At 47.1% G+C, this 17,468-nt stretch overlaps 1 protein-coding gene across 1 annotated transcript in view; it reads left to right on the forward strand.

Moving 5' to 3' along the window:
• Nucleotides 1-16,185: 16,185 nt before the first annotated feature.
• Nucleotides 16,186-17,468, forward strand: part of LOC120296868 (BPI fold-containing family B member 6-like) — a 36,900-nt gene continuing 35,617 nt past the window's right edge. Inside the window, exon 1 of the mRNA XM_039318898.1 lies at nucleotides 16,186-16,342. The gene's annotated coding sequence lies outside the window, so the exon portion shown is untranslated. The remainder of the gene's footprint in view (nucleotides 16,343-17,468) is intronic.

A 17,468-nucleotide genomic window follows, 5' to 3' on the forward strand; every position in this document is an offset into this window, starting at 1 on the left:
TGCCGAAGCCTCAACTGACCAAGCGTGGCTTTACATAGGTGAAACGGTCAAATATCAACCGCTTAATTCAACAAAGGGGATCCCTTCTAGATGTTGGAAGTTGTTCGCTTCTGTAAGAGGGTTTGTGGGGCGCTGGGTGTCTCCGAGCTTAGTGGCTTTCTGGCGGACGTTTCATGACCCAACTAGAGAATATCATGCTAGTAAAGAGTGGGGTTTGTGGAGAGGAGGAGGAGGAGGAGGAGGAGGAGGACTGTGGAGTCCCTGGTGCTGCCTGGTCTTGGTGGTTTACTTGCAGATGTTTTGTTACCCAACTAGGTAACATCATCAGTGCTAGAATGGAGTGGGGTGTGTGGAGAAGAGGAGGAAGAAGAGGAAGAGGAAGAGGAGGAGGTGGTGGTGGTGGTGGAGGAGGACCGTGGAGTCCTTGGTGCTCTCTGAGCTTGGCTGTTTTCTTGCAGATGTTTCATGACCCAGCTAGGGAATATCATCAGTGCTAGTAAAGAGTGGGGTTTGTGGAGAGGAGGAGGAGGAGCGGGAGGAGGAGGAGGAAGAGGAGGAGGAGGAAAGAACCATGGGTCCCTTGGTGCTCTCTGGATTTGGTGGTTTACTTGCAGACATTTTGTTACCCATCTAAGTAACATCATCAGCGCTAAAAGGGAAGGGGGTTGGTGGGGAGGAGGAGGAGGTGGAGGAGGAGGAGGAAGAGGAGCACTGTGGGGTCCTTGGTGCTCTCTGAGCTTGGCTGTTTTCCGGCAGACATTTCATGGCCCATCTAGGTAACAGCATCAGTTCTGGAAGGAAGTGGGACTTGCTCTCTGTTCACAGACAAGTCCCTTGCCCTGTCAGTATTGGTGGGAATGTTGTTCTCCTCTTGGCGGTTCCTCGTTTCGATTGTTGTTTACTGTTAGCTGGTTTGTCTGAACTGGTAGTTCCTTGACTGGGCTATTGTTTTGACTAGCATTCATTCGTGACTGTTGGTCCAGCGTTAATCTTGGTGTTGATCTCTGCTTATCTGGCTGTTGGTTGCTGGGGAGCAGGTGGTTTGGCCTCTTTGTTTCCTTTTGGATGGGTTGAAAGGCAGGTAGCTGTTGCCTGTCTCACTCTGTCTGTTGATGGTTGATTTGAAGTAAAAGACATCCTTAACCAAAGAACTACCAACTGAGGCAAACAAATTGACAGTAAACAACAGCCTAATCGACAAACCATTAAGAACACTTGTGGGTTGGCCTACGAGAGAGTGACTGGCCCCAAGTCCCCCAGCTGGCTTTCATGGCTAAGATGGAACTAGAACTCCCAGTCCCTAAAGTCCCCCAGCTGGCTTGGATGGCTAAGATGGAACTAGAACGCCCAACCCCCAAAGTCCCCCAGCTGGATTTCATGGCTAAGATGGAACTAGAACTCCCAATCCCCAGAGTCCCCCCCCAACTGGCTTGCTTGGCTAAGATGGAACTAGAACTCCCAATCCCCAGAGTCCCCCAACTGGCTTTCATGGCTAAGATGGAACTAGAACTCCCAATCCCCAGAGTCCCCCAGCTGGCTTTCATGGCTAAGATGGAACTAGAACTCCCAATCCCCAGAGTCCCCCCCCCCAACTGGCTTGCTTGGCTAAGATGGAACTAGAACTCCCAATCCCCAGAGTCCCCCAACTGGCTTTCATGGCTAAAATGGAATTAGAACTCCCAATCCCCAGAGTCCCCCAACTGGCTTTCATGGCTAAGATGGAACTAGAACTTCCAATCCCCAGAGTCCCCCAACTGGCTTGCTTGGCTAAGATGGAACTAGAACTCCCAATCCCCAGAGTCCCCCAACTGGCTTTCACGGCTAAAATGGAACTAGAACTCCCAATCCCCAGAGTCCCCCACCTGGCTTTCATGGCTAAGATGGAACTCCCAATCCCCAAAGTCCCCCACCTGGCTTTCATGGCTAAAATGGAACTAGAACTCCCAATCCCCAGAGTCCCCCAACTGGCTTTCATGGCTAAGATGGAACTAGAACTCCCAATCCCCAGAGTCCCCCAACTGGCTTTCATGGCTAAGATGGAACTAGAACTTCCAATCCCCAGAGTCCCCCAACTGGCTTGCTTGGCTAAGATGGAACTAGAACTCCCAATCCCCAGAGTCCCCCAACTGGCTTTCACGGCTAAAATGGAACTAGAACTCCCAATCCCCAGAGTCCCCCACCTGGCTTTCATGGCTAAGATGGAACTAGAACTTCCAATCCCCAAAGTCCCCCACCTGGCTTTCATGGCTAAAATGGAACTAGAACTCCCAATCCCCAGAGTCCCCCAACTGGCTTTCATGGCTAAAATGGAACTAGAACTCCCAATCCCCAGAGTCCCCCACCTGGCTTTCATGGCTAAGATGGAACTAGAACTCCCAATCCCCAGAGTCCCCCAGCTGGCTTGCATAACAAAGGCAGAACTAGAACTCCCAGCCTCCTGCTTTCTAGGCTAGTGCATTAACCACGAGACCAAGCCGGCTCTACCACTTTGGGTATTAGATTCCAGCGGGTGACACAAAAGCACGTCGGGACTCACCGGGAAGAGCTGACTATCCTCGCAATCTTGAACTCGCTACGGCAGGCGCCAAAAGAAAGATCGATGACGCCCAGCACAACGTTGGTAAAACTGAGATCCGTTTTGAAGTTCACGTCGCTGAAGATGTCGATCCGTTCGAAATGCTTGCCGAAGAAGCTGAACGAGAAAAGAGTCCTCAAGAAAGGAAAAAACTCCGAAAGGGGGCAGAGTTTTCTGTTGCCGCCCTTACTGTTTGACCTCCGGGGCATAATAGGTCCTCGGCTTACGACCACAGTGGAGCCCAAAGTTTCCATTGCTAAGTAAGACCTTGGTTAACTGAGAGTTTTGCCCCGTTTTACGGCTTTTCTTGCCATAGTCATTAAACAGATTGCTGCGGTTCTTAAATGAGTCACCGGGTCATTAAGTGAATCCGGCTTTCCCTATTGACTTGAGCTCAAAAGAGACCTTTACTCTTTGTGTTTGTGTTGCACTAGACTGGCAACGGGTAAAAGAGGCATAAATACAGGTAGTCCTCGACTTAACGACTGCAACGGAGCCCCAAAGTTCTGTTGCCAAGTGAGACAGTCGTTAAGTGAGCTTTGGTCCATTTTAATGACCTTTCTTGCCTCACTTGTTAAGCGAATTGCTGCGGTTGTTAAGTTAGACACCCAGTCGTTAAGTGAATCCAGCTTTCCCCATCGATTTTGCTTGTCAGAAGGTCGTAAAAGGGATCGCGTGACCCCCGACGGGGGACCCCGCAACCGTCATAAATATGAACCGGTTGCCCAGTGGCTGAATTTTGATCACATGACCACCGCTGCAAGGGTCGTAAGTGTGAAAAACGGTGCCGAGTCACTGCGACTTAGGACCATTTTTCACACTTATCACCGTTGTAAGTCAAGGACGACCTGCAGACATTAATAGTTCTTTCATGCTGTGCTGTCTCTACTAGTGACCCTTCTGTGGAAATGTCTCTGAACGTGTGACTTCTTCTGAAGAAGTAGGACTTCCTTTGGAGAAACGGTGAAGGCAACTAACATCACACAGTAGTGTGGAAAAGGACTCACAATTTGGCACAGGTGTAGCCTGGTCCTGACAATGATGGTGCAAACTTCTTCTCGCTGCTCCAGCTGGATGTAGGGCACAAAGACCCTCACCACATGCAACCTGGGGAAGGAGAAACGGAAGCGGTGAGAAAGGGGATGGTTTGGGATGGTCCAGGGACACCAGGGGTAGGCAACCTGGGCTCTTTTATGACTGGTGGACTTCAACTCCCAGAATTCCTGAGCCAGACACGCTGAGGGGAAAGGGAGAGTTTCCAAGCTGAGCCAGGCTGGCTCAGGAATTCTGAGGAGTCATGAGGGGGATTCCCCCATGCTGGCTCAGGAATTCTGGGAGTTGAAGTCCACAAGTCATGAGGGGGCCATAATTCCCCCATGCTGGCTCAGGAATTCTGGGAGTTGAAGTCCACAAGCCATGAAGGGGCCACAGTTCCCCCACGCTGGCTCAGGAATTCTGGGAGTTGAAGCCCACCAGTCATGAAGGGGCTAAAGTTTGAAGACCCTTGGTTTAGATTAGGGGTGGGCAATCTTGGCTCTTTTATGACTTGTGGACCAACTCCCAGAATTCTTGAGCCAGCATGGGGGGACTATGGCCCCCTCATTACTTGTGGACTTCAACTCCCAGAATTCCTGAGCCAGCATGGGGGAACTATGGCCCCCTCGTGACTGGTGGACTTCAACTCCCAGAATTCCTGAGGCAGCATGGGGGAACTATGGCCCCTTCATGACTTGTGGACTTCAACTCCCAGAATTCCTGAGCCAGCATGGGGGAACTGTGGCCCCCTCATGACTCGTGGACTTCAACTCCCAGAATTCCTGAGCCAGCATGGCTCAGCTTGGAAACCTGTCCCTTTCCCCTCAGCGTGGCTGGCTCCTTCTCTTTCTTCTCTTTTCCTCCTCCTCCTCCTTCTCTCCTTCTCCTCCTCCTCCCCCTCCTCCTCTTTCTCTTCTCCTTCCCTTTCCCCCTTGCCCTTCCCCTTCTCCTCCTTGTCTTCCCCTTCTCTTTCTCCCTCTCCAGCTTCTCCTCTCTTCTCCTCCTTCTTTTCCTTCCCCTTCTCTTCTCCTCTTTCACCTTCTCCTTCTCCTCTTCCTCTTCTCCTTCTTCTCCTTGTCTTTCCCCTCTTCTCCTTTTCTTTTCCTTTCTCTTCTTCTCCTCCTTCCCTTCCCTCTTCCCCTTCCCAGGGTGTGAGAGAACACCAGAACAAAATCTGCCTGCCACTTTTTTTTTTTGCCATTTTTGCACCTAGCAGGTGTTGTTCTTCGCAATGCCCAAGAATGTTGGATCTCCTCCCTACCTTTCCCAACATATGGATGGAAACTCATCAAGGAGAGAAGCAACCTGGAACTAAGGAGAAACTTCCTAACAGGGAGAACAATTAGCCAGTGGAACCACCTGCCTCCAGAATCGGTGAATGCTCCAACTCTGGAAGTCTTTAAGAAGAGACCGGACAGCCATTTGTCTAAAATGGTATAGGGCAGGGGTAGGCAACCTCAGCTCTCTTATGACTCATTGATTCCAACTCCCAGAATTCCTGAGCCAGCTTAGCTCAGCTGGCTCAGGAATTCTGGGAGTTGAAGTCCATGAATCATAAAAGAGCCAAGGTTGCCTACCCCTGGTCTAGGGTTTCCTGCCTGAGCAGGGGGTTGGACTTGATGACCTCCCAGGTCCCTTCCTACATTATTATTATTGTTGTTGTTGCCATAATCCTCTATTCTGATGGGGGGGGGGGAAGAAGATGAGCTGAGCCCAGCGGTCCCCATTGTGTTCTGCTCCTTTGCCCTTTGCCAGCATCAAGAACTCCGAGATCAAACAGAGGATTAGGAAGAAAATGTTAAGTACACAAGCCGTCAAAAGCGCCCTTTCTTCTGAGCGGGATGCGTGCCAGGGGCTGCCGATCAGAGCGGCCCTAAGGGTGGCTTGGCAGAGGACCAGGGGAAGGTCAAGCCAAGGGCCTTGCTCAGCAGAGAGGAGGCAGGATGGGGTGAGGTCAGCTGGGCAAGCGAGAGGTAGGAAGCCTTCAATGAAAGAGAAATTATCTGCAGGGCTAAGAACCCCCCCCCTCCCAGGCGCATCTGGAGGGCTGCTACGTGGGGTTCTCTTTGCTCAGCCTGAGTGCCCCCTTTGATTCTCTCTCTCTCTTCCCCCCTCCTTCCCTCTTTTTCCCTCATACCATTTATCTATCATCTATATCATCTATTGTGTATCATCTATTTCTCTGTCATCTCTTTTTCTATCATCTCTCCCATCTGTCTGTGTGTCTGTGTGTCTGTGTGTCTGTGTGTCTGTGTGTCTGTGTGTCTGTCTATCTATCTATCTATCTATCTATCTATCTATCTATCTATCTATCTATCTATCATCTATCTATCCATCTATTTATTTATATTTTTTGGTCTATCTGTCATTATCTATTCATCTATGTCTGTGTCTGTCTCTATCTTCTATATCTCTCTATCATCTATCTATCTATCTATCTATCTATCTATCTATCTATCTATCTCTATCTATCTATCTATCTATCTATCTATCTATCTATCTATCTATCTATCTACTATCTATCCATCTATTTATTTATATTTGTTGGTCTATCTATCATTATCTATTCATCTATGTCTCTCTCTCTCTCTCTCTCTCTCTCTCTCTCTCTCTCTCATCTATTTATCCATCTATTTATTTATATTTGTTGGTCTGTCTATCTATCTATCTATCTATCTATCTATCTATCTATCTATCTATCTATCTATCTCTATTTATTTATCTGTCTGTCTGTCTATTTATATTTGTTGGTCTGTCTATCTATCCATGTATATATGATCTCTCTCGCTCATCTCTCTCTCTCGTCATCATCTGTCTATCAGCTATATTAGCTATAGTCTGTCTCTTACCTCTCTCTCTAATTTATACAGAACAGGAAATCTCCTCCTTAATTCTACCTTCTAGGTGATTCCTTCCCTGTGGAACATCTTCCCTGCAGATTTAAGCTTGGCCCCCACCTTGACACTCTTTCGAAAGGCCCTGAAGACGGGGCTCTGCCAGCGGGCCTGGGGAACCCAGAACGGGGTTGGAGCCCACCAAGTGTCACTGGGAGGGGGCTGAGGAATTCTGGGAGTTGAAGCCCACAAGTCTTAAAGTTGTCAAGTTTTTTTTTTTTAAAAAAACTAGTTTTATTGGTTTTTTTCATTTTACAAACAAGTGCTTAAGAAACAACGTGGTGGCTGGGCAATCAATTGTCCACAAAACAAAGTCATACTCATAACGTTCAGATTAAGTCATTAAAAACCTCCTCTCTTTTCCCTCTAATGACATATTATATTCGAACTGATATATTTCAATACAACTAAATCAATCATAACAATCCTCAATAATCTTTCTCAATAAATCCACAAATCCAGATCCTGTGTTAAGTTTGACTATCTCACTTGCTATATTCCATATTTCTAATCTAAATACCTAGTTAACACTTTGGGAGTCTCCCCATAACAACACACAGCCTGCAGGCTCTCTCCTCTACAACACACAGCCTGCAGGCTCGGGAGCAACCAATGACCTTGGTTCCCATGGGACAAAAAAAGATTATGACTAGCAACGCACCTGGGCAGCCCCCTCCTCCCTCCGTTCTATGTGGCAACCCAGAACGAGCGGGAAAATGGCTGTAACCATGTCAACCACGCATTGACATCTGGGCCTTTGGGTCCACCCTTCCTAAAGTTGCTGTGATTGGGAAACGGTGTCCTGGGTGATGCCTGTAATCCAGAGTCCTGGTTTTTTGGGCAGAGGATCACCTCCAGGTAAGAATCTGGATGGTCCATGGTCAGCTGGATCTGATCTGCATTTAGCTCTGCATCAACCGGTCAGGATGGAGCTGGTTCCATGGTCATTTTTCTTCTCCCGTTTGGTGGTCACGGTGTACCTCTTAATTTTTCTTTGCAGCAGTTTTGTATATTTTCTGCCACCTGATGTTAGGAACCACCCTACCATGCGTTACTGAGCTTGGATAACTGTGCCCCTATGAAAGATTAAGAGTCTCAAATCTTTGCGATATTCTGGGGACCTGCAGATAATGGCATCTCTGGGCAAATAATCAAACCCAATCAATATTTAGTTCTGTGGGTTCCTGGGTGCTCTCTGAGCTGGGTGGTTTTCTTGCAGACATTTCATGACCCAACTAGGGAATATCATCATTGCTAGAAGGGGGGGGGGAGGAGGAGGAGGAGGAGGAGGAGGAGGAGGAGGAGGAGGAGGAGAGGACTGTGGGATCCTTAGTGCTCTCTGAGCTTGGTTGCCTTGTTAGATACAGTTTATGACCCATCTAGCATTGATAATGTTACCTAGTTGGGTCATGAAATGTTTGCAAGAAAACAACCCAGGTCAGAGACCACTAAGGACCCTATAGTGCTCCTCCTCCTCGCCTCCTCCTCCTCCCCCATGCAAACCCCACTCCTGGGGTTCCTTAGTGCTCTCAGAAGTTGTTTTCTTGCAGATGTTTGATTACAAACCCCACCACCCTACTAGCACTGCTGATGTTACCTAGTCTAGTCATGAAATGTCTGCAAGAAAACCACCCAGCTCAGAGAGCACCCAGGACTCCACATTCCTCCTCCTCCTCCTCCTCCTCCTCCTCCTCCTCCTCCTCCTCCTCCTCCTCCTCCTCTCCACTCCTTTCTAGCACTGATGATGTTACCTATTTGGGTCATGAAATGTCTGCAAGAAAACAACCCACCAAGGATCCTACACCCCTCCTCCTCCTCCTCCTCCTCCCCCTCCTCCTCCTCCTCCTCCTCCTCCTCCTCGCAAACTCCTCTCCCTGCTAGCACTGATTATTCCCTAGTTTGGGTAATGAAACGTCTGCAAGAAAACAACCAAACTCAGCACCATGGACCCCACAGGTTTTCTCTTCCTCCTCCTCCTCCTCCTCCTCCTCCTCCTCCTCCTCCTCCTCCTCCTCCTCCTCCTCCTCCTCCTCTCCGCAAACCCCACTCTCTTCTATCAATGATGATGTTTTCTACATGGGTCATGAAACGTCTTCATGAAAACAACCACGCTCAGAGACCACCAGAAACCCCTCATTTCAAGTCTCAGCTACAAATATTCTCCTTTATCAGAAACATCTCCCTTTGAAGGGCATTGTTGACCGCTGCCCATAAAGTTCCCAGAAGCCGGTGGTTTGAAATATAAGGATTTAAAGGTTTTTATGGGTTCTGAGTTGTCATGAAGTCATTTTTTTGTAAAAAAAAAAAAATACATAATAGAACTGTGGAAGCCCAACTTTGCATCAAGAGGGGGAAAAAAATATATCAAAGGACAAGACCTATCTTTTGTAAACGCTGCTCGTGACGTCTCTTTTCTTTTCCATGAGGCAGTTGCTGATGGCAGACGTCCAACCTGTAAGAGGGGAAACATTGTCTTGGGAACGGTCCAAGGTGTGTCTTTTGTTTCAGGGACAAGAGGCTGGGACATTGGGACAGCAATGAAGGGATGGGTGATCTTCTGCAGGGAGTCCTGGAGAAAAGATCATCCAGGAACCGGATAGAAGGGAAGAGGTGCTGCAGGGGCCTTGAGAAATACAGACCCTGCCACAAAGAAGAAATAGGGGTGACCTGACAGCAGCCTTCCAGTATTTGAGGGGCTCCCAGCAAGAAGAGGGAGGGGGTCCAGCTCTTCTCCAAAGCACCAGAAGGCAAAGACAAGAAACAATGGTTGGAAACTGGCCAAAGAGAGAAGCAACCTGGAATTAAGGAGAAACTTCCTGACAGTGAGGACAATCAACCAGTGGAACAGCTTGCCACCAGAAACTGTGGGCGCTCCATCGCTGGAGGTTTTTAAGAAGAGGCTAGACCAGGGGTAGGCAACCTTGGCTCTTTTATGAATGGTGGACTTCAAACAAAATGGAGGCTGGCTGAGGAATTCTGGGAGTTGAAGTCCACCAGTCATAAAAGGGCCAAGTTTGAAGACCCCTGCCTTATATCATCCCGGCTTTACTGGTGAGATGGCCAGCATACAAATTTAATAAATAAGTAAGTAAAAATAATTATGGATCAAGGTAGGTGATCAGCCAACCCCGGTCTAAGAGGGAGAAAAACCAGAGAAAACCCAGAAAGCAGCACCAAATGGACGCTGCAAGTCAAGCCCAGAGTCCTTCTTACATTTGTGTGCAGCTGCTTTGCTGATGACCCCTCTGAGCCCCGGGGAACTGTCTTTCACCATGCCTTGTAGAGGCCCCATCAGGCTGAAGAAGACGGTCCACGCCAAGAAGGTGCACATGTTTCAACCTGGGAACCTGTGAGGAGAATTGGATCTCGTGAACATTCAAGGTGCCAACGTGAAACCCATCACATTATCCCTGAAACCAAGTCGCAGGGCTCCAGGACTATCAAGTCTCCCCTGGTGCTTCTTTTCATTAGACTAGCCCAGGGGTAGGCAACAGTGGTTCTTTTATGACTCATGGACTTCAACTCCCAGAATTCCTGAGCCAACATGGCTCAGCTTGGAAACCTCTCCCTTTCCCCTCAGCATGGCTGGCTCAGGAATTCTGGGAGTTAGAGTCCACCCATATTCCAATTGCCAAGGTCAGGGGTAGGCAACCATGCTGGCTCAGGAATTCTGGGAGTTGAAGTCCACGAGTCATAAAAGAGCCAAGGTTGCCTACCCCGGCTCTAGAAGCAAGGCTGAGGAACTATGGCCGCTTTCTGAGCTGTGGACTTCAACTCCCAGAATTCCTGAGCCAATGTGTCAAAAGATCACCAATAGCTGGCTCAGGAATTCTGGGAGTTGAAGCCCACAGCTCAGAAAGAGGCCATAGTTCCTCAGCCTTGCTTCTAAACCAGGGGTAGGCAACCTTGGCTCTTTTATGACTCATGGACTTCAACTCCCAGAATTCCTGAGCCAGCATGGGGGAATTCTGGCCCCCTCATGACTTGTGGACTTCAACTCCCAGAATTCCTGGGCCAGCATGGGGGAACTATGGCCCCCTCATGACTGGTGGACTTCAACTCCCAGAATTCCTGAGCCAGAATGGGGGAACGATGGCCCCCTCATGACTGGTGGACTTCAACTCCCAGAATTCCTGAGCCAGCATGGGGGAATTCTGGCCCCCTCATGACTCGTGGACTTCAACTCCCAGAATTCCTGGGCCAGAATGGGGGAACTATGGCCCCCTCATGACTGGTGGACTTCAACTCCCAGAATTCCTGAGCCAGCATGGGGGAATTCTGGCCCCCTCATGACTCGTGGACTTAACTCCCAGAATTCCTGAGCCAGTGTGAGGGAACTATGGCCCCCTCATGACTGGTGGACTTCAACTCCCAGAATTCCTGAGCCCAGAATTCTGGGAGTTGAAGTCCATGAGTCATAAAAGAGCCGAGGTTGCCTACCCCTGGTATAGGGTTTCCTGCCTGAGCAGGGGGTTGGACTTGATGACCTCCAAGGTACCTTCCAACTTTATTGTTATTTTTATTACATAACTTTCTACATATACCCGTGTACGTTGGAATCCACACCCATCAGCTACTTTCAGTTCCTCTTTTCCCACGGTTACCCTACTCATGGTCCAAACATACACGGAACGACCTACTTTGCAATTTCACATGGCACAAAGCTCAGCAGATTACAAATGACACGTCCGTGTTGTGAAACAATATAGAGTTCCAGTTAAAGCTTTTGTTTTAAATCACTACTGTGGGGCCTAGCTCGGGTTTTGCTCCAGCCCCATCGCGTTATATGAGGAGGGGGCTACATTTTCCTCTCCCACAATCTCCAAGGTCCCTTCCCATTCTGCCATTCTTTTGTTTTCAGGATCTTTGGTTTCCGGCCTCTGCAGATAAAGCCAATTCCATTTTCTCTCTTGCCCAATTCAAATCTTTGCGGAGAAGTAAATGGGAGACAATTGGGAGGGGTGGGTTACAATTGCCCTCCTGCTTCGTTCTGGGTCTGCTGCTCCTTGTACCCCACTTTCCTCAAACCCCCCTTTTCTTATCTCCTTTCCCAGCTGGTCTTAAGAGTCGATTTTTTTTTCTCAATCTAGAGAAAGTATTGTTTACCCACCGCTTTATATACCTTCCATAACCCAGTGATAAAATCAGCAGGAGCCCTTTGGACGGCATTGTAAGATTTCTGGAGTGTATCTAAATGTTATTTAGTCTACCCATTCAGAAAGACAATGTCATTTAGATTGTTCTTCAGAGCCTCTAATTGTGCTGGTTTGGGGCCTGGAGAGATCAGTAAAATAATAATAATAATAGTAGTAAAGTTGGAAGGGACCTTGGAGGTCATCTAGTCCAACCCCCTCCTCGGGCAGGAAACCCTACACCATTTCGGACAAATGGCTGTCCAGTCTCTTCTTAAAAACTTCCAGTGTTGGAGCATTTACTGCTTCTGGAGGCAAGCTGTTCCACTGATTAATTGTTCTCACTGTCAGGAAGTTTCTCCTTAGTTCTAGGTTGCTTCTCTCCTTGATGAGTTTCCACCCGTTGCTTCTTGTCCTGCCTTCAGGTGCTTTGGAAAATAGCTTAATTCCCTCTTCTTTATGGCAGCCCCTGAGATATTGGAATACTGCTATCATGTCCCCCCTTGTCCTTCTCTTCGTTAAACTAGACATACCCAATTCTAGCAACCATTCAAAGCCAGCTCCTTTCATCTGAATATTCCCCCAAGGCGTTGGAAACACAATGTACCCTTCTTTGCATCGGAATAGAATAAGTCCCTGATAAAGGAAAGGCCATGGAGAACCTCCTAGACAAATATTTTTGAATTCTGAGCACGGTGATAATTTGATAAGAACCAAACCAAACCAAACCAAACCAAACCAAACCAAACCAAACCAAACAAAAACCCTAGGCTCACTGGACGTTTTTAAGAAGAGACTGGACAGCTTTTCATCCAGACTGGTCTAGGGCAGGGGTAGGCTCTTTTATGACTGGTGGACTTCAACTCCCAGAATTCCTGAGCCAGCCTGGCTCAGCTTGGAAATCTCTCCCTTTCCCCTCAGCATGGCTGGCTCGGGAATTCTGGGAGTTGAAGTCCACATGTCTTAAAGTTGCTGAGGTGGAGAAACAATGGACTAGGCCAGGGGTAGGCAACCTTGGCTCTTTTATGACTGGTGGACCAACTCCCAGAATTCCTGAGTCAACATGGGGAACTATGCCCCCCTCATGACTTGTGGACTTCAACTCCCAGAATTCCTGAGCCAGCCACACTGAGGGGAAATGGAGAGGTTTCCAAGCTGAGCCATGCTGGCTCAGGAATTCTGGGCGTTGAAGTCCACAAGTCATGAAAAGGCCATAGTTCTCCCATGTGAGCCCAGGAATTCTGGGAGTTGAAGTCCACGAGTCATAAAAGAGCCAGGGTTTGGATTAAGATATGGTGGAATATTCAGAGAATTTTTAAAAGAAGGGTAAAATTTACTCCGCATTTATTTTTGTTGGGTATAGTTATTGATTGTGATACAAAGGAGGTTATACTGATGTTAAATTTGATTACAGCCGCGAGGCTGTTAATTGGACAATACTGGAAGAAGGAAACTTTGCCTACACTGCAGGAATGGTTTCTTAAAGTGTCTTATTTGGCGGAAATGGCAAAGATTTCGGCTTTTTTAAAGCAACAAACGCAAGAGAAATTTCTTGCTGTTTGGGATAAGTGGATAAAATTTATACAGTTTAAAATGGATATAAAAAAATATTATATAGCTTTTTCTTAACTTTTATTTTTATATATATATATATATGTATTTTAGAATATAATTTTTTAATTGTTTCTATTTTAACTAAGCCTATATTCTGCTCTGGGAAGCTCGGGGGGGGGGAAGGGAGGGGGATTGGGGGGGGGAAAGGGAGGTTATGTTATTGTTTAGTCTTTTTTGTATATGTTTTTTTGCTTTTGTATTGTTTTGTTTTCTTTTTCTTTTTTGTAAAATTTATAAAATTTTTAATAATAAAAAAAAAAAAAGAGCCAGGGTTGCCTACCCCTAGTATAGGGCACAGCTGTCGTGACTTTTTGCTGTTGTCGGCGATGGGGTGGGTGCGGTTTCACTATGATGCATCTGGTATAGGGTCTCTTGCTTGAGCAGAGGGTCAGACTAGAAGATCTCCAAAGTCCCTTTCAGCTCTGTTCTTCTGTATTCTGTATAAAACACTACATTACCACTCTAAAGACGATTGGGCAATCTGGAGGCTAAAACCTATTCTGAATGCTATGCAGGGCGCCAATCTCTCAGGGGCTGCCCCAAAGAAGAGGGGGTCAATCTATTCTCCAAAGAATCTGAAGGCAGGACAAGAAGGAACAGGTGGCATCTTCTCAAGGAGGGATCCTATCAAGAATTAAGGTGGACTTTCCTGGCAATGAGAACAATTAATCAGTGGAAGGGCTTGCCTTCACAAGCTGTGGGTGTGCCAACATTGGAGGTTTTTAAGCAGGGATTGGACAGCCATCTGTCTGGAGTGGTGTAGGGTTTCCTGCCTGAGCAGGGGGTTGGACTTGATGACCTCCAAGGTCCCTTCCAACTTTATTATTACTATTATGGATCATCGCACAGTCAGCCAGATGTTCAGACTGGATTTGGCATTTTGTCTACCTATCGAGTCCTTACCCAGGACCTGGGATAGGCAGATGTGGATGTTTGATGGTATTACAGGTATTGTCGCAGGATGGAAGCAGTTCCTAGCAAGGCCGCCTTTTGCAATTGACTAATAGCGAATTTGTCAATGCCAATGGTGTTCAAGTGGTGCTCCAGTTGTTTTGGATTGCACCCAAGGAGCCTATGACTATTGGTACTACCCTTGCTTGCTTTTGCCACAGTCTTTCTATTTCTATTTGTAGGTCTTTGTATTTTGTTATCTTCTCCAGTTCTTTCTCGTCTATTCTGCTGTCTCCAGGCACTGCCACGTCCACTATCCAGACTTTTTTGTCTTTCTTATCGACAATTGTTAAGTCTGGGGTGTTATGTTGCAGGTGCTTGTCTGTTTGAATTCTGAAGTCCCAGAGCAGTTTAATTTTATCATTTTCTATGACTTTCTCTATTTTATGATCCCACCAGTTTTTGCTTACAGGCAAATGATATTTTTTGCAGATCTTCCAATGCACCATTGTTGCTACTTTGTCATGCCGCTGCTTGTAATCAGTCTGTGCAATCTTCTTGCAACAGCTTACCAAGTGGTCCACTGTTTCTTCAGCTTCTTTGCATAGGCGGCACTTACTGTCTGTTGCTGTCTTCTCAATTTTGACTTTATATGCATTTGTCCTTAAGGCTTGGTCTTGTGCAGCCAGAATTAGTCCCTCGGTCTCTTTCTTCAATTTTCCTGCTCTTAGCCATTGCCAGGTTTTATTATTATCTGCTTTCCCAGCTATTTTTTTCATGTATTGGCCATGTAGTGCTTTGTCTTCCCATGCCTCTATTCTGTTCTTCATTTGGTCTTTCTTGTAGGCCAGTTTGGTCTCTCCAGTAGTCAGTAAGCCTTCCTGATATACTAATTTCAGTGCATCTTCATCATTGTTCTTCAGATATTCTTCCAAAGCCATTTTTTCTTCTTCAACCATCTGATGTACTTGTAGCATTCCATGCCCACCTATTTGCCTTGGTAGATAAAGTCTGTCAATGTCACTGCGTGGATGAAGGGCATGATTCATTGTCATTATTTTTCTGTCTTCCTATCCATTGCTTTTAGTTCTGCTTGTGTCCAGTCCACTATTCCAGCTGTGTATCTAATGACTGGAACTGCCCAGGTGCTGCTGCTGCTGCTGATGATTATTTATTATTATTATTATTATTATTAATGTAACGAAGAGAAGGACTAGAGGTGACATGATAGCAGTCTTCCCATATCTGAGGGACTGACACAGAAAAGTGGGGGATCAACCTATTCTCCAAAGGGCCTGAAGGCAGGACAAGAAGCATTAATGGAAACTTATCATTGAGAGCTCCCACATACAATTAAGGAGAAATTGCCTAATAGAATAGTTAACCAGCGGAACTACCTGCCTCCAGAAGTTGTGTGTGTTCCATCACTGGAGGTTTTCAGGAAGAGATTGGACTGTCCAGAATTGTATAGTGGCTGCATTAGAAGACCTCCAAGGATCCTTCCAACTCTGTTTTTTTGTTATTCTGATTGCAGGAATTGGGTGTATCTAGTTTAATGAAAATCAGGGGGTGATGGGATAGAAGACTTCCAATATTTGAGGGGTTGCCATAAAGAAGAGGGGGTCCACCTGTTCTCCAAAGCAGCTGAAGGCAGGACAAGAGGTAACGAATAGAAACTCATCAAGGAGAGAAGCAACCTAGAAATAAGGAGAAACTTCCTGACTGTTAGAACAACTGACCAGTGGAACAACCTGCCTCCAGAAGTTGTGGGTGCTCCAACACTGGAAGTTTTCAACAAGAGATTGGATTCCTTGGGGGACCTGCTGATGGATCACACAACACATTAAGCCGAATCTAGATCAACCGCGTCATGGTGTAGCATGTTGGATGGACTAGCTCTCCCCCTTTTCTCTTTTATTCTGGCACCCGGTGGACAGATGATCTGTTCCAGGCCGTTGGCTTGTCAGATCACCTGGAAGAGTCATGTGCACCTGGCACGGAAGAACATCTCTTAGTTTCAAGATGTCAGTGAAAAATATTTATCTTGGAAGTTCCCCTGATGAGTTTGGATCACATCTCCGTGGTTATCAATGCCCTGAATCGCTTCTTTCATCCACGGGGACGTATATAACTGGCAACCCAAGAGAAGATTAGTGGGCAAAGATTTGAGCACACTGAGGAAGCTCCATCCATCCAGACATGTAAGTGAACTGTGTGAAGGTCCAAAGGTACCCCAGATGGGGGAAGGAGTCCCTTCTGAGAAAGTTGATGGACACGTAGGATTGGGGTTGAGTCTCCCGTCTGTCTTTCCTGCATCTTTACCTCCAGAGTCTGGGGTGCAACTCCAGCAGGCTTAGAAGGGGCCACCCTTGCCTTCTTCTGCAGAGTTGCAAATGGAAGTTCTCACGGTTTCAAAAATGGTTCAGTTGGTTTCCTCCAGATGTTTTCATCTAGAGAGAAGGGGCATCAAGGGCACTTGGCAGTCATAGCAAAGTCCATTTTACGGCCTGGGGATGTCTGGAAACCCAATCCGCTGTTGGCCTTCAGTTGCCTTTCCTACAGAGACTGGACAGCCAGCAGATCCTTCTGGGCGGTGTCCCTTGAGTTGAGGTGCCCACCACATCTTTGTCGCAGAGAAGGACCAGGGGGGACATATTAGCAGCCTTCCAATATCTCAGGGGCTGCCCCAAAGAAGAGGGAGTCAAGCTGTTCTCCAAAGCCCCTGAAGGCAGGATGAGAAGCAGCTAATAGGAACCAACCAAGGAGAGAAGCAACCTAGAACTAAGGAGGAATTTCCTGACAGGGAGGACAATTAACCAATGGAACAGCCTGCCTCCAGAAATTGGGGGTGCTCCATCACTGGAGGTTTTTAAGAAGAGACTGGATAGCCATTTGTCTGAAATGGTATAGACTCTCCTGCTTGAGCAGGGGGTTGGACTAGATGACCTCCAAGGTCCCTTCCAACTCTGTTATTCTGCATCCGGCATAAAACATTAAACTAAATGAAGATAATGGGTCTGGGAGGCTAAACTATATGATAAAGGGTTGTGGGAACTGGGTACGTTTGGAGAACCAAAAATAGAGATTGGGTAACCATTTGTCTGAAACAAAACAGGTTCTCCTGCCTGAGCAGGGGGTTGGACTAGAAGGCCTCCAAGGTCCCTTCCAGCTCTGTTATTCTGTTAATAGGGGCAGAACATCAAAATGACAGAAAGTGAGTGAGGGGCAATGAGGGGCACCTCCGTGGCTACCATTTCTGTTATTTAACAGCCACTCAGGGTTAGCCAGTTTCAGCCACTGAGCCTATCCCATAATGGGAAGTGATCA

The sequence above is a fragment of the Crotalus tigris genome, unplaced genomic scaffold (assembly GCF_016545835.1).
Source record: "Crotalus tigris isolate CLP2741 ecotype Arizona unplaced genomic scaffold, ASM1654583v1 scf7180000021643.52994198:917841, whole genome shotgun sequence".
Taxonomy (NCBI): domain Eukaryota; kingdom Metazoa; phylum Chordata; class Lepidosauria; order Squamata; family Viperidae; genus Crotalus; species Crotalus tigris.